General features: G+C 35.5%; 1 protein-coding gene across 14 annotated transcripts in view; it reads left to right on the top strand.

Annotated features, from left to right (window-relative positions):
- Positions 1-24,778, top strand: part of SOX5 (SRY-box transcription factor 5) — a 993,819-nt gene that overhangs the window by 888,097 nt on the left and 80,944 nt on the right. The gene's annotated exons all lie outside the window — the stretch shown is intronic.

Genomic DNA, 24,778 nt, shown 5'->3' on the forward strand with positions numbered 1-24,778 from the left:
AATAGGATTAATCTCCCCTTGTGAGAAGTTTTATATTTTCCTTTGCCTGAAAGACGCAGTATGCCATTAAAGCCAAGTATAAAGCACTCATGCTTAATAAAATTAAGTTGTATTCATGAAAGTGCATTGTCATGACAGATGACCCTAGCCTATAAGGAAAATATAGTTTAAATTGCAGCATCAAGAGACAGTTACATCTGGTCAGCACAGAGAGTTGTCAGACCTGGTGGGGTTCTGAGAAACCAGTTGAGTCTCACAGGAGGAACTGAGACATACTGTGTTCTACAGAGGTTAATAACACCCATTCCTATTCTGCCTTTTCTCCGAAAGCTACAGTGTTAATGTCTGTTTCTTTGAGCTAGAAATAACCTTGGAAATAACCTGTTGGAGCCATGGGGACAATAAAAGTAACAACATTTGTTAGCTTTTGAAATCTGAGAAATAACTACAATACAAAGAAGTGGTTATAATAAGTAAAACTAAAAAGAGTAGTGGGATTAAAGGAAGAGGGAAGAATATCCAGCAATAGGTTTGAATGTGGAAAATAGGAGTTTTAGAGATCTAAGCTGTCAGTTTTCAAAACAAATTAGACATTCTCATTTCCTTTCACCATTGGATTAGTGGTGAGAGGGAGCGAGGGCAAGTTGCAGGCATCTCCTATGTTTCATTGTAGAATTCTAGTAGAAGGTAGCTTTGTTAGGCAGCAGTCCAAACTTATTTTTCTATAACGATAGTATTAGACTATTTGACACAAATTAAGTTTTATGTCTGCCCTTATAATGTGATATCAGATTCCGTTAAAATTTAAAGATACAAAAAAAATTTTGATCAGAAAACAAGAAAAAAGACACCAAACATATTTGCTTTTGCCTCAACTATAATTTGATCTATAAATGGGATAAAGATATTTTGTGTAAGTGGCATTGTACCCATTAAAATAAATGAGTTTTGTTAGGATCTCAGTAAATCAGCACTGCAGTACAACAAGAAAACTAATAATCGTAACTCTTTCATGATAAGCCATTAGCTACTATTAAAACACAAACATGTAACCACACACACACACACACACACACACACAGACTTTTTTTGCTTTTGATTAAAAAACAATACTCAAACCCAAACACATATTCCAAATGCATGTCATGGCAGAGAATCTGGCTTTTCTTTTAGTGGACTTACTCTCACCTTTGCTAGGGTGCCTACACCAACCTACTTTTCTACTCCTGTTCCTAACACTGTATTCACAGGTCCCTAACCTTGACTTCACCTTTCCCCGAGCTGCAAAGGAGACCTGTAATACTCTCCCTCCCTTTGCATTAAAATAGCATCCAAATTCTTTTCTTCTCCACAAACCTTCCCAGACAGGTCAGAGAAAAGCTAACTACAATGCCTGGTCAGAAGTCTTATCTTAACCCTAACCCAGCATTCACCCCAATCTTGTGAACCTACTTCTGAGAAGTTTCATCTCAGTGGAGTATAATGTATGAGCCAGTTTTAATTTTCTCTATACTCTGCTTTGAATTATACTGCTAAATCTCCGTTTTCCATCCCTTAATAATACCTGGAGGAGACTTCATCACTTTTGAGTCCCTTTCAGTTACTAAGATTCTCTTTCAATTATTGAGATTCAGTCCTAGGTTCTTATGCTAGGTTCTCTGGTAAGGCTTTCACACAAAGATTTCTCATTTAATTCTTATTACAACACTTTTTGCTATGTATTAATAACTCCATTTGACAAAGAAGGAATCTGGATCACAGAGTCCAAAATCCATGGTTTTAAAACAATTATACTTGCTTTTCTAAGTACAGGAGATTTTATTTTAAACTTTGGAGACATTGCCCTTCTTAGGACATTTGCTAACTTAGTAACCTGCTAATACAATTATAACAATAATGCTGATTAATTGGTACTAATACAAATCCTCTATATGCAATACTGAAGGAGACAGCAGGATTCATGATGGCTATCTACTTCACACTCTGCATTGTCTATTTCATACCTATTTCAGATATATGTTAATTCAATCTTCTCCTTTTGAACATCTAGATCCAAGAAAGGACCCTATAAATATATTTCTACTCATGGTTGACTTTGTTTACCTACCATTTGTGTTTTCTTTTGAGATAATCATTTACATGCAATTGTTCACACTTGGATAATATTAAGTAAAACCAATAACCAGGGCCTTTATTAAAGAAGAAATAATGATTACAGTTGTCTTAAAAGAAAAGCAAAATGACATGTTTTAAATTAAACCACTGTTTATTACTTTATCGCTTCACGTTCCTGGATAAAATAATAAAATACTTACTATGCAAAAAAAACACATAAAAAATCACCTTACTGTATACTTTTATGAGCAGTTAAAATAGTCTAAGCATTGTCAAACATTTATTTTTTATTTATATAGAGAAAATGGCTTAATGTGGATTATGTATATAAAACATACAAATTAACATGTTGTGCCCAGGCACCATTTTATTTCTTTCTTTTATAACAAAATATCTGTCCTTGTCTCCTCTGAGCTTTTTCCAGAGCTTTTAAGTCTTTCTGGAGCTTCAGATACATATAGCCAACTATTTGTTGGCTACCAAGAGGAAACACAGACGTTACACGCATAATAAACTGACTACAAAATGGGCCTCACCAATTCTCTTCCTTGCCCCCAGACCTGTTCATTTTCTGGTCTTAGCAAATGGCTCAACCCCGGAAACTATGAGCACTATGTTCAACTTCCCTTCTTCCCTCTTCCTCTGGACCTATTCATTCATTATCTATCTATTCATTCTACCTACTAAATACATCAAGAATCCATCTGTTCCTTTGCACGATACTGTCACTCTGTGGGTCAGGCTACCCTCATTGCTTCCATAATTTACCACAGTAGCCCTGAACTGGCCTTTCCTTCTTCATCTTGCCCCTTCAGTGCACTCTCTACTATGTGTTTGTCAGAATGATCTTTAAGATTTTAGAAAATCTGGCCATGTCCTTCTCCTACTTAAATACTTTAAATTACACCTTGGTGTTTTCAAGTTCTCTCTCCCCTCTGGATCTTTACATGTGATGTTTTCTCTTTCGGGAAACCTACTACCCACCTTTTTTTACCAAGCAAACTCCTACTTATCCCTGAGGTTGCAAGTCAAAACCTCACTTTTTCAGGGAAGTTTTCATTGTCCCCAAGTCTTGATTAATGTAGGTCTTATATATGCTGGGAGCACACTGTATTTCCCCTCTCATAGCACTTATAGAATATGTTTTAAATCCTACTTTCTGGCTTCTACCAGATGGCAAAATCTATGAAATTACTGACTCACCATCGTTTGCACTTAACCAATGCTTGAAATATTTAATGGACTCAGTAAATATCTATTAAATGAAAAGGTGAAGAATGAATCTTAAGATTACACTTAAGGGGCTTCCCTGGTGGTGCAGTGGTTGAGAGTCCGCCTGCCGATGCAAGGGACACGGGTTCGTGCCCCGGTCCAGGAAGATCCCACATGCCGCAGAGCGGCTGGGCCCGTGAGCCATGGCCGCTGAGCCTGCGTGTCCGGAGCCTGTGCTCCGCAACGGGAGAAGCCACAACAGTGAGAGGCCCGCGTACCGCAAAAAAAAAAAAAAGATTATACTTAAAATAAATTATCTATTTTTGTTAACTAGCTACCCTTCTTTGAAATAGTGGAATTAAGCTGAATATTAATGATTAATTTCCTATATAAATTAATTTTCATCCTTATGAAAACACTACGTACCTGTTACCACATTTGGCACTACAGTATTTTAAAATTATGTTTATGATAGTTCTGCTCCACACTACCTCGTTCAGTGTGCTGCGACTACACTAGACTCTTTTCTGTCCCTTGACTTGCTGAAGTATGCTCCCACCTTAGAGTTTGGCATTACCTGTCCCTCTGCCTGGAAGGCTAATTCACCTCATTCAAGAATCTGCTCTAATGTCATCTCTCCTAGACCTAGTCTAACTAACTGCTTGAAATCATAAAATAACCCTCCCAGAGGTACCACACTTCCTATTATTCTGCTTTTTTTCTATAGCACTAGTCATCTTCAAACATACTGTATAACTTACATATTATGTTCCTTATTTATTGTCTGCCTGTTTCAAATATTCTCTAAACTCCACCAGAGCAGGGAGTGTCATTTTGTTGTTTTTGTTGTCCAATAATGTATCATAATGTATCTCACGTGCTGGGGGTGGGGAATGCCTAGCAAGTAGCTGGTGCTCAGTACGTAGGAATAAAATGAAGAAACTATCATGAACTAATGGTCATAATCATTTTAAATAAAATAACAAAGCAGTGTATGATTAATTTCTGGAATAGATTATATTAATTTAAATACCAGGGAACATTATATTTTTAACCCTTATTAAAAGATTCTTAGCATATGAGAAATCTGTAGCTCTATCTCTTCTGCTCCTTCTTCCCTTTATCTTATTTGTAACCTTGGGCTGCTGCATAAAGAATGCGTTTTAGCATTTATTACAGTCTGTGTAATTCCTTTAAAGTTATAATTTGCAAAAAGACCAGACATTTCAACATTAGTTTATTCCTATGTTGTGCGTTAACGGACGTACAGGCGTAGATGAGACTATGAATTGATAGAGGTGCTTTTGACTCAGTATGCCTCACCTTGCCAATACAACACTAAAGGAAATTATTTCTAAATAATGGAAAGGTATATTATCAAAATACAGTAACTAGCCAATTAGCAGTCTCATATACTGTTTACCCCCTTCTCTTTTTTCCTCCTCTTCTCTTTTTTCTTTCCCCTTCCTCTTCAAACTACTTATTTTTCTTCCAAGAGCCAAGGATACCTTTTGATATTTGTTCTCCTAATATTGTCTCTTTTTAAAGGAGGGAGATTAACTTATACAGAAAACTAATCTAGCTTCATTTCAATATGAAGAAGTGAATCTAATTATTTAAGCAAAATAACTTACACTTTGAATCTTTTGGATATTTGTGACTAGATAAAATCAGCTAAGCAAATCGTCTGTTTCTAATTAATGAAACCAAATGATGGCAGCAGTCCATCTAACATTTATTTCTCATATTCATTGTCATTAATTTGCATTTTACTTAATGGGCATCGTGAACTTTTTAATAGTAAGATTTGTAGTGTATCCTATTTCTGTTTTTTAACAAGGCTTCTAAGATTGGAAATTAAAAGGAAATATTTATCCACTTATTTCTCACTTTATAAATACTGTATTTGTGTTGGCCAAAAGATGGTTGCCACCTGTTCTACCTATAGGAAGCCAAAAATGTCAACTCCAACCAATGATTAATAGTGATAAGCAGGGGAGAAAAAGATTGAAATTCTTTTTGGATGGTCATATTTTAGTCAACTAAGCAAGTAGCTTTCATTCAAGAATTTTTATTGAATTAATTCACCTTTTACTGATTTTAGTAGGATTATTTTTAAAATGCATAATAATATTTTTGGAATAAAGACTCAAAATTGCAAATTGTCATAAATGAAATCACATAGGGCTACAGTTCCAGCAACCAGTAATATCAATAACATGAATCCTCTGGGATAGAGAATATGATAGATGACATGTGATCACAGGAGAGAATGAATTATACAAAATATCAACTAAAATCAATCATTTTTCCTTGCTATCAAAGGTACATGGAAGTCATAGTGGAAATGGCTTCAGTTTCTATCTGATAGAGAGTAACATCAAGGTAGATGTAGATGAAAAAATGAAGTTCATCTTTTTATCAACCTCCTGCCATTCTCTGAAGGAGGTCAATAATTATGACAGGACACAGATAAATGTTTCATATTTCCCAGAGCCTTGTAGGTGAGCATGGCTTTATGTGTCTGACCAAGAGAAACCCCTAGAAAATCAATAACGAGGAAATAACCATGTGGAGAGGTCTAGATATGAGGCTTTTTACCTTCTTATTGAAGGATGAATACTTACAAGGATGAATACCTGTAAAATATTCATCTTTACCTACCTAGGCACTCTACTATTCAGTTTAACTCTTACGTCACAGTCATTTCCATTCAGGGTGAAAAATGATCAACTGCTCAACATTTCAGTCGCAACCCTGGTGTGTTGTTTGCTCTCAGACTTCTGTCTGCGTGAGTGAGTTTTCTTGCAGGTTAAAAGAATGAATTCCCTCTTTTCCTCTCTCTTCGACCCTGAGCCTGCAGGGCAGACAGACAGAAGCACACATATGATTAAGACAGCACAGCTGCAAGTGTGAGTCATTTGCATATGTATTAATAGAGGCAAAAAAAAAAAACCTCAACAACAATTAAATTATATACAGAGACATTCTGCATACTAAAGAACATATGCAAATAGGCCTGAAAAAGTGCAGCCAACATTTTCTCTGACTTTTCCAGGCCCATATGGGCTAGAGTCAGAACCCAGCAGTGTTCAAGAATCTCCTTTAAGGAAAAACCTAGTAGGAACTACTTCCACAGTTATTACCACCCCTAGGGTTCCCGGGAGCGGTTTGACATTTGGGCAATGGAGACAGTACCGGCAGTGTCTTTTTCATGCTATTTCTGTATTTCCTTGTTTCCAGCCGCTTCATGTTGTCTCATTACGTGCTAACAGAGACATCAGTACACGTGTGCTTTTCCACACTACCCATTTTTATTGTATTTACCAATCAAATGGTAAAGTTTAAAATTGTATTTGAAGTTCTCCCATTGCCTGCACTAAAGTAATATAAACTATTTATCAGTGCCAGGTTTCCTGGTCGCAAGTTCATGCCCATTCCTCAATGGCATTCTGTGTTCTCTTAATCAAAACATGCTTAGGTTACTCTAAAATGTTTCTAGGCTAATTGCTATACATAAAAGGATTGCTAGGCTCAAGGCCAACAGTAGATGCAATCCTAGGAACAATACCAGTTTACTGTAATTTTAAAAGTATACAGGTTTTTCATTTTATCAAGAAAAACAGAACTACTCAGTTCTCTAGTCTTGGCTATATATAAGAAAGGAGAGAAACTAATATTCTTCAGATTCACAGATTGTATTTATATTAGAAATTTGTCATTCAACCTAATTGCCAGTTTAGTTTATATTACTAGTATCCTTTAATTTATTCAAGGAATGTCTTACGAAGACAAATGCAATCTTAGGAGTAAAATTCTACGAAAGTAAAGGTTATCACCTTAATAGAACCAATGAGAGTCTTGAGCCTAAAGAACCCAAATGAAGACAGATGCTCCTTAAGAGAAACAAACTCTGGTTGTGGTACCAGAAAACTGTTGAATATTATCCATTATTTGTATGGCTAAATCTCAAAGCATGCAGCTGGAATATATAAATTATATTACATATAACTGTTAAACCTAGGGCGGAAGTCTTCGTAGTTAATTAATTATATACAGGAAAACTTAGTCTCTCAGCAGGGGATAATTAGAGGGAAAATAACATAGACTAAAGCAAAAAAATTTATTATTATATTAAGACATTATCTTTAGATTAATATTTTAAGAGGCACTGTTATTTAGCGAGAGGTTAAAAGGATGGTACCTGCAGCCATCTGTGCCTTAACTCATGGTTCTGCTATTTACTAGCTCTGTGATTCGGGGCAAGTTACCTAACCTCTCCATTCCATAGTTTTCTTGTCTGTAAATTATGGATATACATGATATCTTATTGTGAGAATTAAATGAGATAATATACATCAAGTTCTTAGAGCAATAAAAGTATTAATTACAATTTATGAAATACTATGTCCTAGGTAATAATAAATGCTTGGTAGTATTAGTTGATTAATAAATGTTATTAGCTGGTAATTTTTTATAGCTTAAAGGCAATCTTGCAAGTGAGGACTTGGCAGACTCTTCTTATGTGGATTTATTTTGCAGTTCAGCATCTAAAGCAAGTTAGTAAAATTGAGGCACATTGTCTTATTCATAAGGAAACAATTTTTTTCCCCTGTGTGGTATAATTTTAAGCCCCATCACAAGAATCTATAGGAGGCAATGAGTTTAATTATCCAAAAAAAAAAAAGCCCAAGTAGTTATTTAGGAGTATAGTGTTCTAAATTTTGCTATTGCTCACTCTTTATCTCAATATTTATATCTATAAAATGAAAATAATGCCTCCTGTCAAGTCCTATTTTTCCTTGAATGTAATGCAAATTAATTGTCTCTATGAGCTGCCAGCAACTATTCTAAATGAATAGCTTATAAAGTTTAAAATAAGTTATTTATGTAGATGCTTTTAGCGTAATAACATATTTTAAAATAAATAATATAAAATATTATTTTATATAAAATATTTTCTGGTATAACCCTTCAAAACATACTCTTCTTCTAACTATATTAGTAGAATATACACCAAGACATCTTACCTCTTATCCTACTCCTTTATTGTAGAGCTAAACTGTTTCTCATAGAAATTTGAGAAAATTTATAAACTTTTCATTACTTCCTTTAAGGAAATAGTTCCTATGTTTTCATACTTTAATGTGGAAGCGAATTATTTTATAAACCCCATAGTATCCCAGAAATTTTATTTACTCAGCAAATACTTATTCTTTGTAAGTGACTAAGCTAAGCATCATAAGGAATGCAAAGATGAATTAGTTAAGAATCCTTGAGGGACCATAAAGGAGCTTGAAATTTAAGAGAATGAAGGGAGTGTGAAAGTGGAATAGAATTTGAAGAAAGTCATACAACCTCCTGTCCTAACAAGTCTATTTGAAATAAAAAGGACCTCAGAGACCTTTAAAAGCAGTTGTTTCAAACTGTTCACAGGAGTCCGAGTGGCTCCAATCGCCACCAAACAGTACCATTCACTTTTATTTGTTTTATAGATTGAGTTCTACTGGCTGAGATTGTTTGAATAAAAGATTCTGCTGCTAAAATAAAATTTAAAAATCATTCTTCTATTCTAACTCTTGAATTTTATTGATGAGGCAATTTAGACTTTAAGTAGTGACCTGGCTAAATCAGATACTAACAGAAGTGTGCCTATAATCCTAGCAGCTGAAAGCTAAATCTAGCTTCTTCCTATTTTTCCATGGTATCCTTACAAATATTTAAATGCATATATTCATATATATTACTTTTAAGTTGTTTTGTGTAAAAAGAGGGGAGAAAAATTGCTATTTTTGCATTTAGACTTAAATTAAGGATGAATAAAACAATAGATAGGATTTGCATATTAGTAACAATGGCAACCTTCTGAATTGCTTTCATTTTGCTGAGTTCACTGATTGTGCTCTGTGAATTAATTCTTTTGTGAAAAGCTATTGAAAGATCAAGGAATTCAGAAAACAAAACAACAGAGAAGTGTGCTGTTTCATATCTATTTGTTCGTAAAAGGTTCAAAATGAGATTGTTTACATCACAAGTCTTGTTGATATTTTATTTGCTTCTTAGAAGAAAGATAGTATTCAAAAGTTGATTATATAATCATGCAGATAAGATTTTGCAGTGATGAATGAAATGTTCTGAGAGAAAGACCAAGGAGAAAAACCATGTTACAATTTTGAGCTACATTTGGTTGGCAGGTGACTTTGCAAGATTTGAAAATAGAGCCCTATTCGATTCCTTCAGATGAAAAGCTTAAGCCAGCCCAGCATATTTCAGATTTGCTGTTTCCTGTGGAAGTTTCTCAGTATTGTCCTGCCAATCTTATGGAGTGAAAAGAAAGGGGAGGAGGGAAAGGAATCCTTAATTATTCCATCTTTCTTAATCCTGACCTTTCCCTTAATGCCATACCCCCTTTTCTTACCCAGCGGCTTCTTGGATAAAGGAAGGAGACAGGAAGAAATGGAGGAACAGACTCAAAGTATGCTCCCCAATGATTTGGTACAATGAGCATTGGGCCAGCAGAGTTAATACCTCCAACAGGGAAATTGCAACAATGTTCTCTCTTGCTTTTGCCATTCTAGAACTTCTTCAATGTAAAATGAAAAAAGTAATCTTGATAGTTAAAATTACAATTACTTCCTTTTTGGAATGAGGCAGAACTGCAGAAAATATTGTCCCTCCATCTATAATAGTTGCTTTAAGATAAGTTTCCATCTGAAATTTGACTATACTGTGCTCTACTATACTGTGCTCTAGTCTATACAGCTCCGTACAGATATGACTAGCTTTCCCCTGAATTTAGTTCTTCGGTTTTCAAGGAATCTTAAATTGTTAGTAATAGTACAGTTAAAACATTTGGTTAACATATAGAAGATAAGCCATGACATTTAACTAAACAATTAAAAAAAAAAAAAAGCAAAGGCCCTTAAAAGTTCTTCATTTTTATTCTCTTCTTGATTTGATTCATCTTGCATCTGGTTTCGTTCCAGAGGAATTTTAAGTTTGGATGTTTTAGTGTCACCTTAGACACAAGCTAGCATTAAATGCAGTATGAAACTATAAAATATATAGTTTTCATAGGCTCAGTCTTTGCACTGTAACCATCTAATCATTTATTGGTACAGTAGTACAGTAATCCGTTAGATGACCTGATGACTTATGCTTTTTCTTTTCTTTCTTTAAAGCATGTTTGTCAGTTTGTAAAAAACATTAAAAAATTGTTTTTAATTGTTTTAAAGTAAATCTTACAAACAAATAATATTTAAATGGAACTTATAGTATGATGGGTTATGAGCTTGAGCTCTCCTGAATACCTCTTAGTCTCAGTTTCTTCCCTTGTGAAATGTGATAATTTTGTTCCTACATGATAAAGCTGTTGTGAGGATTAAATGAGATAGTATGTACAATATGCTTAGTATAGCATAAGCATTCAGCCATCATTAGCTGCTATCATCCTTGTCGTTATATCCTGTATTCAGGGATTTCTCCACTGTCAGAAATGAGCCTAATAAATTCTTCCATATTTCAAGTTAGCAAGTATTTTTCTAAGATATAGCAATTATGTTCTATAGTACAGAGGTGTATGGCAAATTGAGAAATCCATCTCAATTTAATTTGGGGTTGAATGCACTCTTTGAGAGCCATTCCCCCATGTTTAATGCAAGCCGAAAGTCTTTATGAAAGTAAAATATGCTTTCAATATAAAAACCTTTGTTCTACATGTAAGACTACACAAAAAAACTGTTTCAATTCTTCCTAAAAACGAAGAGAATGTATCTCCCTATTTCTTTCCATTCCATAAGAGTTACTAGAGCATCTTTGCTTTTATGACATTGACAATTATTTGTGAATGGAACAAACTTTTCCCTTTGAAGGGAAAGCTGTATGTTATTGGAAATTTACAGTGTTTTATTGTAATGGGGAGAGTTTTACAGCAGGGCTGGATGGTTAGGGCATAATAAAGGCATGCAAAGCTGTTGGTATATCATGATCCCTCTAACTTCCCAAACTGTTCAACAAATAAGGGATTAACAAACAAGGGTCCTGCTCTCAACTTGCTTCTGAAGTGATATGTGAGTCTGGTCTCAAGTCATTTAATCTGGCCAGCTCTCAAGTTTTCTTGTTTTTAAAATACAGATAAGTATAGCTGTTCTACCTATATATCATGGAAGAAGGGAGGAAATGAAACAAAGCACTATGAAAGTAACCACGAGCCTCAGAAATCCCCAGAAGGAGTCTTTGCACCTTACAAGTGGACTTCTCTGATTCCTGATACATTTATTCATGTACTGTCAAAGAAAATATGAGAGAAGGGTGCTGAAGTAACCATTGGCCTGAGGCATTCAAAGGAAATGCTTTAGAAACCTGAAAATAGTCAAGCTAGCACTGAAGATCTAATTAGGCAAGAAATAGGAAGTTTCATTATTCCTGTTACATCTCCATGGAAGGAGAAGGAAGATGAGCAGGTCAGACCAGGGCTAGACTACCCAATAGACAACCTAACAACGTGCTTACACCCAGGAAAAGAAGGGCTATGTGGAAATAAACAAATAAGTAACAATTTGACATAAAACAGCTTCATAGCAGTAATCAGAATGCTGTGTTATTTTGAAGTACACAGCCAACTGGTTGGGCACTATAAACTTTTTAATCCTTAAGGATGCTAAATATTTAAAAACAGGAAGCTACTTCTAAAAATCTACCTCTGTTCCTATTGAAAATCTTTTTCTCTCTCTCTCTTTTACTTTTATGTCTTCCTTTTTTCCCCTCTTTCTTTAACTTTTCCTCTCTACATTTTTAGTTGCCCCCTCTGTTAATCCTTCTCTACGAGTCTTCCCCTTTTCTCTATTCTTCAGTTTTTCCCTCCTCTCTCTTGTTCTCCAAAATCTGGGACTCTAGCTACTTTTTTATTCTCCCACAATAGTGAAAAATGGAGGTACTATCTCCTTTAGAACTATTTGCTTATTAGTTAAACAATTATAATAGCAATCCAGATATGAGCAGATGAGTGAAGAGTTTTAATTGGGAATACCAAAATGGCAAGGATTGAGGCTATCAGAGGAAAATATATCTGGGCCTTTTTTTTTTACGTCCAAATAGATTTGATAACATTCTAAATGCTCTTAGAAGATACTAGCCTAGAGATATTTTCATCCATAATACATCTTCTCTATTAATAAAGTCAATAATGCCATGAACACATCAATGATGGGGGCTTTCATTGAGACCATAACACTAATAACAGTCTGATTTTCACCCACTCTCCAGAGATTAGGAAAAAAGTGTGAGTTCTCTTGGAAAAGAAAAACAAAGAGGTGGAAACAGTTCTTTATTTTTATACTGAGAAAGCACTGCACAATTGGTTTCTTAGCATCAGCTGAAATGGAGAGAATTGCTTTTCACCTTGTTTGTTTAATAGTCTACTATCAGTATTTTATAGTCTTGTTATCTCAGATCATGGGTGGTGACCCCTGGCTACCTGCTCTCCTGCACACTTACACCATTTAGTGTCCATTCTTTATACATATATGGACATATTAGAGATACAGCTCAGTGCTCTGTCATGACCTAGATGGGTGGGATGGGGTGGTGGGAGGGAGGTCCAAGAGGGAGGGGATAATATGTACACATATAGCTGATTCATTTCATTGTACAGCAGAAACTAGCACAACATTGTAAAGCAATTATACTCCAATTAAAAAAAAAAAGAGTAAAGCCAGAAAAAAAAGATCAAGTCTAAATGTTGCAGTGTTTTTTAAAATCTTTATAATTTACAGTGTTAGCAAATCCCACTATTCCTGATATTTTCTTGAGAAGGAAGGTCAAAATGTTTAAGAATTATAAGTCAGAGTTGTTGAATAAGATACTTTTTTCGTATGTGTGATTGTATTTTTTACTTTTTAATTTATAAAAATAACATGCAGTAAATTTGACTATATTTGGGTTATACAGTTCTTTGAGTTTTAACCACCACCACCATCAGGACACAAGACAGTTCTATTACCCCCCAAATTCCCTTGGTCTCTTTGACCACCTAGGAAAGGAATTCTCTTATCTCCTGCCCAGGAAGTCTCAGCCTGGCTGGCAGGACAGCTGAAGCCAAGAGAAGCCAGCTCTCTTACGGTTCAATAGCTGTTCTTTCACTCCCTCCATTTTAATATGGCTTTCTGCTCTGTCTACTGTCCTTGAATCCAACATTTCTTAGTTCATACTCAAGAGAAAAAACATTTGTTTTTTTCTTTATATTAATTTCTCATCTTATTTTGTTGGAGTAATGGCTTAAGTATTTATTTTCTGCTTTTAAATTTATTTTTAAATTTTTGATTGTGACCCAAAACTTGCAAGTTTTTATTAATCTTACATATATTTATTTTTATTGTAGTAAAATATACATGGCATAAAATTTGCCATTTTAACCATTTTTAAGGGTACAGTTCCATGGCATTAAGTACATTCACGTGTTGTACTACCATCACCACTACTCATCTCCAGAACTACTTCATCATTTCAGTCTGAAAGTCCATACCCATTAAACAGTAACTTCTGATTTTCTCAAACCCCTAGCCCCTGATATAACTACTATTCTCCTTTTTGTCTCTATGAATTATCTATTCAAGATACCTCGTTATAAGTGGACTCCTACAATATTTGGCCTTTTGTGTCTGGATTATTCATTTAGCACAGTGTCTTCAGGTTCATCCATGTTGTAGCATGTGTCAGAATCTCCTTCCTTTTTAAAGCTGAGTAATATTCTATTGTTTGTCAGTTCATCTGTTGGTACATATTTGGGCTTTTGTCTATTGTGAATAATGTTGCTGTGAACATGGATGTACAAGTAGCTGTTCTAGTCCCTGCTTTCAAGTATTTTGGGTATATCCCCAGAAATAGGACTGCTGGATCATATCGTAATTCTATGTTTAATTTTTTGAGGGACTGACATAATGTTTTCTAGAGACTTCACTGTCTTACATTTCTACCAGCAATGCACAAGGGTCCCAATTTCTCCACATCCTCATGAACATTTGGTATTTTCTGTGTTTTTGTTTGTTTGTTTTGATAATAGCCATCCTAATGGGTTTGAGGTGGTATCGCATTGTGATTTTGGTTTGCACTTCCCTAATGGGTTGTAATGTTGAGCATCTTTTCATGTGCTTTATTAGCCATTTCTATATCTTCTTTAGAGAAAGGAGAGTAAGAGCCTTTTAATTGATTCCTGAATAATGTTTGCCTTTTCATTTTTCTCACTTTAGGTGGGCCTTTCATTAATATTTGTTGACTGAAAGAGGGATAATTGAACAAATGAGTAAAAGAATAAGTACTGTTTCCCATTACCATACAGAGCATTTCAGTCTCAGTAACCACTAGATTTGCTACCCGGGGCAGGTTCCTTAACTTTGCTAGGCTACATTTTCATAATCTGTAAATGGGGATATTAATACCTGCCCCACTGGATTGTTATGCAGCTTAAATGCTATGCAAAATACTTTTGAAACAGTGACATGTCAACATGAAATTAAAATTTGCTAATAAAAATGTTAATATTTATAATTATTTGTTTAAGTTTTATAATACTTAAATGCTGAGTGTTTCTTTGCTGTTCATATATTAGGAGTACCCTCTTAAAATAATATGAAAAATCTTTTTAAAAGTGTAAGCTTCACATGAACTAGCTCAGTATCTTTCAAGAGATATTTGTTGACTCAACTAAAGAATGGTGAACGAATGCACATTTGCACACACACAGTTTTAAGTTGCCTTTGACCAGTGTGGCTTTTCTCATTACAAACAGTGAATCCAAAATACTGTGTTGCCTCAAACTCTATTGGATTGATATTTAAAAAACCGTTAAGTCTCTGGTGAAGTATTGAGTTAAAGGGAAAGAGTAAGAGTTGGGTTTTGTTTTGTTTTTTGTTTTGATGTCTTAAAATAATAAATTATAGGTGATTTTATCTGAATTTTGTGTCTGACTTTTTTCTGATTAATTCTATTGCATTAGTAACACCATATCTCTTATTCTCAGTTGATAAAATAATAGTAATAGTATTTACTAATTAAATTGATAAGGCTGTGATGTGGCGTTTATAGAGGGTTTTGTGAATCTTTCATTAAAGTTTGTGGAAAGTGTGATATACTAGAAAAGTACTGGATCAATGGTAAGTCAATTTGATGTTGACATACTTTAATGGGAAAATCTTCCCAATTATGTGAGAGGAAACACTAATGAAAAATATATGTTTCCTATACTAAACTATTTTCACTTTAAATCAGATTGACTTTATCTTCATTTTTTAAATCATCCTTTTAATTTTTAAGCTGGCTGAGATTTGAGGCTGGTGTTCACATATTGATTTCAACCAAACGTCGAAGTGTAGGATCAGAAGAAGAATAAAAGATGGTCCAGATAAAAAAGAGAAATGTTAGATTTTTTTAAAAAAGCTAATTTGTCACTTCATTCATTGAATATGAACTGAATAGACTTCTAACCCTTAAAATACTTTTTTTTCCTCTTTTTATTGCCTGGAATCTTAAGAGCTTTATCATTTGCAGTCATAAAATGAAAATATACACCAAACCCTCAAAGGGCAAGTATGAAATTAAATTATATTTGGGCAGCTGTAACCTTTTAAAACGATCAGATTCCAGTTAATGTATTTCTTCCTGTTCCAAGTGCTGCCATGGTGTTTGATGGTGGGAAGCAGTCCAAAGGGCATTGGGAGATAATAAATTCACTGTAAATTTCACCCCAAGGCATGTCTCGATACACCAAGGCCTCCATTTAGCAAGGCTGACCTAAAACTCTTGTCACATCCAAAGGTCATTTAGGTTGGGGTTGGTGTGTCCCATCTATCTTTCCTTGATGTAAAGAGTGACAGTTGAAACAGGACTGAGCTCATAAACAGTCATCTGGATATGAAAAAGAAGCTAGCTTTGGAATAGGTGGGGAAAGTGAAGAGAGAACTATCTTTTACAGTAGGACTGGCAAATACTGTGCTTTTTGCAAAGTCAGTGAAGTGTCGACGCGATCTCGTAGCTGCTGTTTCAGAGCAGCCATTACTTTGAAAGGGGCATTACTGGATTTGGTTGATTTAGAATCAGGTGCTGTTTCTTCTTGCTTTATATTTGTTTGCCAAAGCCTAGGGTGATTTTTAGTAAATATTTTTTAGAAGAATGTAATATTTCCCATCTCCTTTTACTTTAAAATAATATTCCTTACCCCATTTAAATCTTTTCTCTTCAGTTAATTTACAAGATGAACCAACACATGTGAACAAATTAGGAGAAAAATTGTTTTAAAGAAATGAAGCTTAATGTGGTACTGGCATATAGCAATTTTTCTATTGCCCACTTAGTCATATACTTTTTTTTGTGGTAAAATATAGAGAACAGTAAAATGAATCATTTTAACCATTTTTAAGTATACAATTCAGTAACATTAAATTCCTTCACAGTATTGTATACCCACCAACAATATTTATTTCCAGAACTTTTTAATCATCCCATGGAAACTCTGTACCCATTAAATAATAACTCCCCATTCCCCATTCCCCCCCGCCTTGCCGCAGCCCCTGGTAACTTCTATTCCACTTTCTGTCTCTATGAATTTGCCTAGTCTGCGTGCCTCATATAAGTGAAGCATACAATATCCATCCTTTTGTGTCTGGCTGATTTCACTTAGTATAATGTTTTCAAGGCTCATCAGTGTTGTAGCGTGTATCTCTCAATCATTACTTTTAAGAATGACTTCAGTTCTTTCAAAGACAATATTTTAAAATGTTAAGAATCAAGGATATATAAATTACCAATTATAATAACCATAAGTAATATATAGTGTCATATGGAGAAATATTAGATAACTACTGGACAGATATAACAGAAGATTTAAGTCTTATAATTTTCCTTGGGGAAAAACATTAAAATTCTTTTCATTAAGGCAGAGATCTCTGTTCATTGATGTGTTCTAAGTGTCTAGAATAGTGCTTGGGGCATAATAGGTACCCAAATAAATAAATATTGAATGAATCAATCAATTTCAGTCAGGAAAACAGGAGTTACAACTGATTATTTCTGTGAACTACTTTGATGATATATGAGAAATATGTCCTGCACAATTGAAAAGGAAGGCTTTTGTGATCAGAGGAGCTAATGAAATTCGAAATACACTCTAAATGCCAGGTGTATTTTTGTTATTTTAATTGATTTAAGAGTAATATGTGATTTGGGTAGTGCAAATAGTAGCCAATTTTAAATATGTTTTTCTTATGTTTTTTTAAATGGTCTAGAAAAATCAAGGAATTGAAGCAAAATACAGTTTTTAAAATATAATTAAATTCTTAGTATAAATTATATGGAAAAGAGCAAATATTTAAATAAGGATGAGACTCAAAATGTTGAAAATTTTATATCCAGATTTATTCTATAATTGATTTTGAATCAATTTTAAATCATGTAAAAATAAGTGATTAGGTCAACATCATTCTAGGTAAAAGTGGGTTATAGGTGAACCAAATCCTTCCAATCAGTTCTTCATATTATTGTATACCGAGACCAACCTTGTGGAAATGCAAATCTTGTTACATCATTCCTCTTTTTGAACTGTTCTAGCTTCCCACCTACCTTTCCAAACACCTCTCACAGTACACTGGAGCCTCACTGACCTTCCAAGGCCCTGTATTTGTCTTGTTCTCTTCTACCACAAGGTTCGTCTGCCAACACTCCTTCCTGCTCCATGTATGTAGTTACATCATCTCATCCTTCTGATTTCTAACTAATCATATTTATAGGGAAGCCTTTCCTGGTCTGTCTGACCATATTATAGCTCTCTCTTAAATGTTTTCCCAGCACCATGAGTTGAGAAGAAAACCAAACTGAGACAATATTTACTGGCAGTGGCCAAGTGGAAGGAGGAGGATGAAAATGCTAGGAAAAATGTTCTCGGGTACTTCTCAATTCCTTCCTGCCCTACATCTGCAGTAATGTAGTTACTATCAGAAGAGCCCAGTCTCTGTCAGAAGTACTATTAAAATTGCCCTCCCCAGACTTGTTCATCTCTTTGCTTCAAAGCCCCAGACCCTACTACTATATCAGAATGACCGGAAAAGAGCTTCATAAGGCATAGAGGTTAAGAGTTATAAACTCTATTAAAAGACTTGGATTTTAACCTCAGCTTACCTGTGTGACTTCGGACAAATGACATTTTCTTTCTCTGTGCTTTAGTGTCCTCCTCCACAAAATAATAATGTATTTCCTAAGGTTGTTGAGAAGGTTCAGAGAGATATGGCCTGGGCCTGGCACACAGTAAGCTCCCTGTAAACTCTAGCTACTATGATTATTTTTGCTGCTGCCGTTACCGTTCTGTATGCAATTTCTCTTGAAATTGAGATTAATTCATCTTAATGTTATGGACTCAAATAACCAACACTACTTAATATGCAATATTTCCTTAATCTTAATGGTTTACAATGAAAGAAATGAAGGAAAACATAAGGGGAAAATCCATAGGAAGAAGTCTTTTTAAATTTAACCCATCACATGTGCTGTCTATTAGTACTAGCAGTACAACTAAAGAAAAAAAAAAAAAATCTTTAATGGTTGTGCGCTTTTTTCAGGGAAGGTAGAGTTCTGTCGCTAGAGATTAAAGAAGTTTTTTACTCTTGAAGCCTTTAACCCCGGGTCTTGGAAACTATCTTTGACTCAGAGCTTAGGAAAAACCTTATTACCAGTGGCCAGCAGGTAGGGGAATCCCAGTGGGGTAGAGGGAGATAAATTCATCAAGGAAAGTTGAGGTTTGGAAAGCACCTTCACACTGTAACATTGCTATGTATATGGTAAATTTATGTGGTACGTAATAGAAAAGAGAATTTTAAGGGATACTCAGACTCCTAACACTACTAGTTACTTAACCTCGGGCAATTTATGAGCTTTCACCCTCCCCATTGAACACACAGAATTGTTATGGTGATCCCTGAAATAGCATAAAGACTAATAGCAAAGTGGGTGGTGCATCATAGTCACTGAGGAAATCATAGATATTGCACTTCCTCTCCCAAATACGCCAAATATTTTTAATCATTCAGCAAGTATGCATTCTGGAAGTGAGTCTGTTTTTTATAATATACAAAATAACATATATAGTCTGATTTAATGTGAACTAACACTCATTTACTTTTTGTTTTGAGTTAAAATCCTCAGTGTTTTTAATGTTTTGATTACTGTTATACACCCTCCCCCCCAACCTATGGAGATAACACGAACAATGATTTCACACTTATGAACTTAGCCAAAGATAAGTGTTTGCTTTAAAATTCTTTCTGATAATACTCAGCTTTTCTATATTTAATAATGAATTCTTGGTAGCAAAAGATTTTTTCCCCCAGTAAACAAGCATTTCTGTGCTTATTGTTACTTTGAAAGGAATTTCAGCAGTGTTTTATTCCCATAAGTTAAACTAATTAAAGATAGGAGTAGAGTCACTGATCTAGAAAAGATCTGAAGAGCTTTCCAGCCAGTGTCCTCCTTACCTTGCCAAATGGAGGTGTACTTACTGGTTGGTGACCTCAGGAATAGCTGCGGAGTATTCATCCTCCCACAGTAATGAACAGCAAGTCTGGAGTGGCATAAAAAGGGTCAATCGAATAGGTCATACATCATATGGGGAGGCAGATGTTGGAACATATTGTAATGGATTACTGTGCAGTATATGAAGATGGCTTGTGGAGTAGAAAAAACGAGGAAGGAGTGAGAAAGAGAGAGAGAGAAACTCTCAGTTGGTGTTTTCTTGCATGACTCTTGCAAATATATCTGGTCCTTTAAGGAACTGCTTCAATTATAAAAGTCAAAATGTTTTTCTAGCTATTCAAGGTTTATTGGTGTGTAATAAAATGAAGAAAGCCCTTTAAAATCTATTTCATTTGAAGTGTTTCTTATTTATCTGCTTCAGTATCTGCAGTGTGACAGAAACAGCATGAGAGCATCATACCTGTGAAAAAAGTCTTCAGGTTTAAATAAGTTCAAATGTATTCTTTAATTTTTAGCAGGATGCCGTGTTCACACCCTCTCAACACTACATCCCTCTCTGATAGCTCCGTATTCCAAGTATCACACTGAGTGGATCTGAATTTGGAATAAAATAATAAAGATTGTCTATGTATTATTAATATTTGGTGATGGCAGCTTTACATAGATAATATCACTTTTGTACATGTATTTACTATAGCTTTTTAATAGTAAAACCACACTATAGCCAGACATAATATTTTACTTTTGTATTATAACTTTGCCAAGACATATCACCCAGGAGTGATGTATTTAAGGAGATGTGCGTCATAATAGCAGTAGTTTCTGCCTCGGAGGCCCTAGCAGGCAGCCCCATATTTCCTCAGGCAGGTCCTACAAGTGGCTCACCAGTTTTCTCTAAAGGCAAAACATTCCTTTCTGAAGTGGATGACAATTGTTTTCCCCTTTTGGCTTGTCTTCCTGCAATCCTGAACTCATCTCTGTGTGTCCGCTGACCATCCAGCCTTTCGGAGACTTTATCCACTCAAGTCATTCCCTTGCTTAACCTGCTATTGAAACTCTTACATTCCAACAGCTCCGGATGGTTCTTTTTTTAAATTATGCACCATCGATATACCATTAGTTATCCTTCATTTCCACAAATCTGTACTAGGTCTGAATTTACTTACTCTTTCAGTTTGATATGTTTCTTTCTTTTCCTCGTTTCCTTAGGAATTGTGTCCAAATACACAAGATCCTGGATCTTCCACATTGCATGTACTTACTTGAACTTGTTTCTCCAAGTGACTCCAGTCCCTGCTATACCCAGACTATCATTCCCTTTGCTCCCTTGAGAATAACTCTTCAATTGCAATGCCGGATGGGAGATGAACTGCAAATGCCTCCCAAATTCCTCCGGCACCTGTGATTCTCCCAGTCACTTTCTCCCATGGTCTCCGGGAGATCTGGAGAAGCAACAGGAGAAATGCTTCACTCCCTCCAGCCCCCACCCCACTTACATACCACCAAGGAGTGTAGAAGAGAGCTCTAACCATCTACTCCCTTCCCCAAGCCTTTCACCCTCAACACAGACTTGACGAAGAGTCTCAGTCTTTAGAGCTGTCTGTCAACTCTGTCTAGTCTCCGTTTCTTCCAGCAGTCCCCTTAGTGGTTAAAAAAAGTCATCAGCTTTCAGAGCTCACTTTGATATGCTAGTGTTCCTTGATGGGTACAAAGAGTGCAGGGTCCTTTACAATCGGTATTGTACTTCTCTACTAGGATTTTTGAAAATTAAAAACTTTTTAAATTATTGTGTAAGTATATAAAAATTATATAAGAGGAAAATATGTTTATTTCTGGTACTTATTATTGTCATTATATTGTTCATCATTATGGACCTTTTGATAATAGCTATACACTGCTATTAAACTGGACCCTCACAGTCTCTCTGATAGGTTTTACTCTTTAAAATTGAATTCAGATGTCCAGAACTCTTACAACTCAACAATAAAATAACCCGATTTCTTAGAAGAGCAAAAGATCGGAATAGACATTTTACCAAAGAAGACATAGAAATGGCTAGTAAGCACGTGAAAAGATGCTCAATGTCATCAGTCATCAGGGAAATGCAAATTAAAACCACAATGAGATACCACTTCACTTCTACTAGAATAGTTATGATCGAAAGACAGACAATACCAAGTATTGATGATAATACACTGCTAGTGGGAATGCAGAAAGGTTCTTTAGAAAGTTTGGCAGTACCTTGAAAAAGTAAACATTAACTTACCATAAGACCTAGCAAAATCCAATCCTAGGAATTGGGTAGCCAAGAGAAATGAAAACACACAAAGACTTGTACTGGAACACTCATAGCAGGACTATTCATAATAGCCTAAAACTGGAAACAAACAATGTCCATCAACTGGATAAATGGATAAACAAATATGGTGTATCAATACAAATGAGCACCATTCAGCAATATAATGGAACAGACTACTTATACGTGCTACAACATGGAGGAACCTCAAAAACATGCTAAACGGAAGAAGCCAGATCTCTTTTTCTTCAGTCTCCTCCAGCCCTGCCCCAGTAGTGTTGACTGCAAAAGAAGATAGCCTCACATCTAACCCAGGGGAAGTAGAAGGAGTGTGTACTTTTATTTTAAAAAGGGAAGAGGAAAGTTTCTCTTAAAAGTTCCCTCTATGGTGTATAGGAAAACCTTAAATACTTAAATATATTTTGTTGGTGGATTTAAAAGTTAACTTTATGACTTTGCATGTTATGTTCACTTACCTGGAATATCTTTCCATTCTAACTTTCTCTTACACCTTCCTTGAAGACGCCTATCTAGCAGGGCTGCAGCTGGGCCCCACCTTAGCAACGCTTTAGAAGATAGTCACAGCCAAGAAAGGTATCCCATCTAGGGCAAAACCATTCATCTTCTCTTGAATGGAGCTGGGGGTAAGAACAGGAGCACAGGCTGTGGGTCTAGTCTTAAAACACCAAGGAGAGCAGGAATCGAAATTCACATCTGCCCTCCACATCATTTTTGTGTGTGTAGGCGAAAATACGCATAACATAGAATTTGCCATCTTAACCATTTTTAAATGTCCAGTTCATTGGCATTGAGTGCATTCACATTGTTGTGCAAACATCATCAGCATCCACCTCCAGAACTTTTTCATCTCCCCAAATTGAAATTCTGTACCTATTAAGCAGTTACATCCCTTCCCGTCTCCCCACCCGACCCCCAGCTCCTGGGAACCACCGCTCTTTATGTCTCTATAAAAACGACTACTCTAGGGGGCTTCCCTGGTGGCGCAGTGGTTGAGAGTCCGCCTGCCGATGCAGGGGACACGGGTTCATGCCCCGGTCCGGGAAGGTCCCACATGTTCTTCCCACATGCCGTGGAGCAGCTAGGCCCGTGAGCCATGGCCGCTGAGCCTGCGCGTCCAGAGCCTGTGCTCCGCAACGGGGGAGACCACAACAGTGAGAGGCCCGTGTACCGCAAAAAAAAAAAAAAAAAAAAAAAAAAAGACTACTCTAGATGCATCATGTAAGAGGGATCATACAATATTCGGTCTTTTATCATTGGCTTATTTCACTCAGCATAGTGTCTTCAAGGTTCATCCACGTGTTAGCATTTGTCAGAATTCCCTTACTTTTTAAGGCTGAATAATATTCCACTGTATGTATATGACACACTTTGCTTATCCATGCCCCCCTTGATGGACACTTGGATCTCTTCCACCTTTTGGCTATTGTGACTAATGCCGCTGTGAACATGGGTGTACAAATATCTGTTCCAGGCCCTGCTTTCAATTATTTGGAATATATACCCAGAAGAGGGATTGTTGGATCATTTGGTAATTCTGTTTCATTTTTTGAGGAATTGCCATAGTGTTTTCCAAAAGTAGTTACACCATTTTATACTCCCAGCAGAAAATCTCAGAGGTTCCAGTTTCTCTACATCCTCACTAATATTTGTTATGTTCAGGTTTTTTTGACAATAGCTGTCCTAACGGATTGTGAAGTGGTATGTTATTTTGGTATTCATTTGCACCCAGCTATTTTGAAGGTGTGTTTGTCCAGATGGGGAAATGAACCATATTTTATTAAACACATCATTAGCTAGATTTGTAAATTGTACATTTATATATATTTGGCATATGAGTTTCTATTTGCACTTTTGCCCTGGAATCCAACAAATTTAAGGCCTATTGTGTTTTTCATGCAATATGCTCGAATAACCTCAAAAAGAAGAGCTGACAGTATTAGAGCAAGAAGTCCATGTTTTAACTCAAGTTGCTCTGATAATTTTCTGTGAAGAAACATTATGAAAAATAATGTGCAAAGCAAATTTATTTACATTGAAACATGCTGATATGTTTTGAAAGATTTTCTTCAGTACATTAGTTTCTCTTTAAACTCCACATTTAAGTTACATTAGGAAGCTGAAATTAAGCCATAAGGATAACACTTATGGAGCCTTGAAATTGCTTTCTGAATTTTTTCCTCACAAATGTTATTCCTTGTCCCCTCCCTTAAAAAAACAAACATGCTTTTCATATACATCATATCTAACATAAATCTCTCAGGTTAGATTTAAACTTTAGAAGTACACATTTATCAACTTTTAAAATCGTAATAAGCCACAACACACACATTTTAAAATCTCTAATCAAAACAGTTAACACATTGTAGACATATTAACTTTTATTGCCAGATTTCAGTTACTACACTTAAAAAAAAATCACCTCCCATTTCTGTACATATATTGGAACTTCAAGATGCTATTAACAAGGGAGTTTTTACCTCTGTAACGTTCTTTTTGAAGATTTAGGTCTATATGTGTTTGCTTAGGTGAGAGTTTAGAAGTGACTACTACTTATTTCTGAGAGCTTTCTTGATCACCACGTGTGATGAAGGGCTTCAACTTTCAGCCCTGTACCTCTTTAAA

This window comes from Stenella coeruleoalba (assembly GCF_951394435.1).
Source record: "Stenella coeruleoalba genome assembly, chromosome: 11".
In the NCBI taxonomy this organism is placed as follows: Eukaryota; Metazoa; Chordata; class Mammalia; order Artiodactyla; family Delphinidae; genus Stenella; species Stenella coeruleoalba.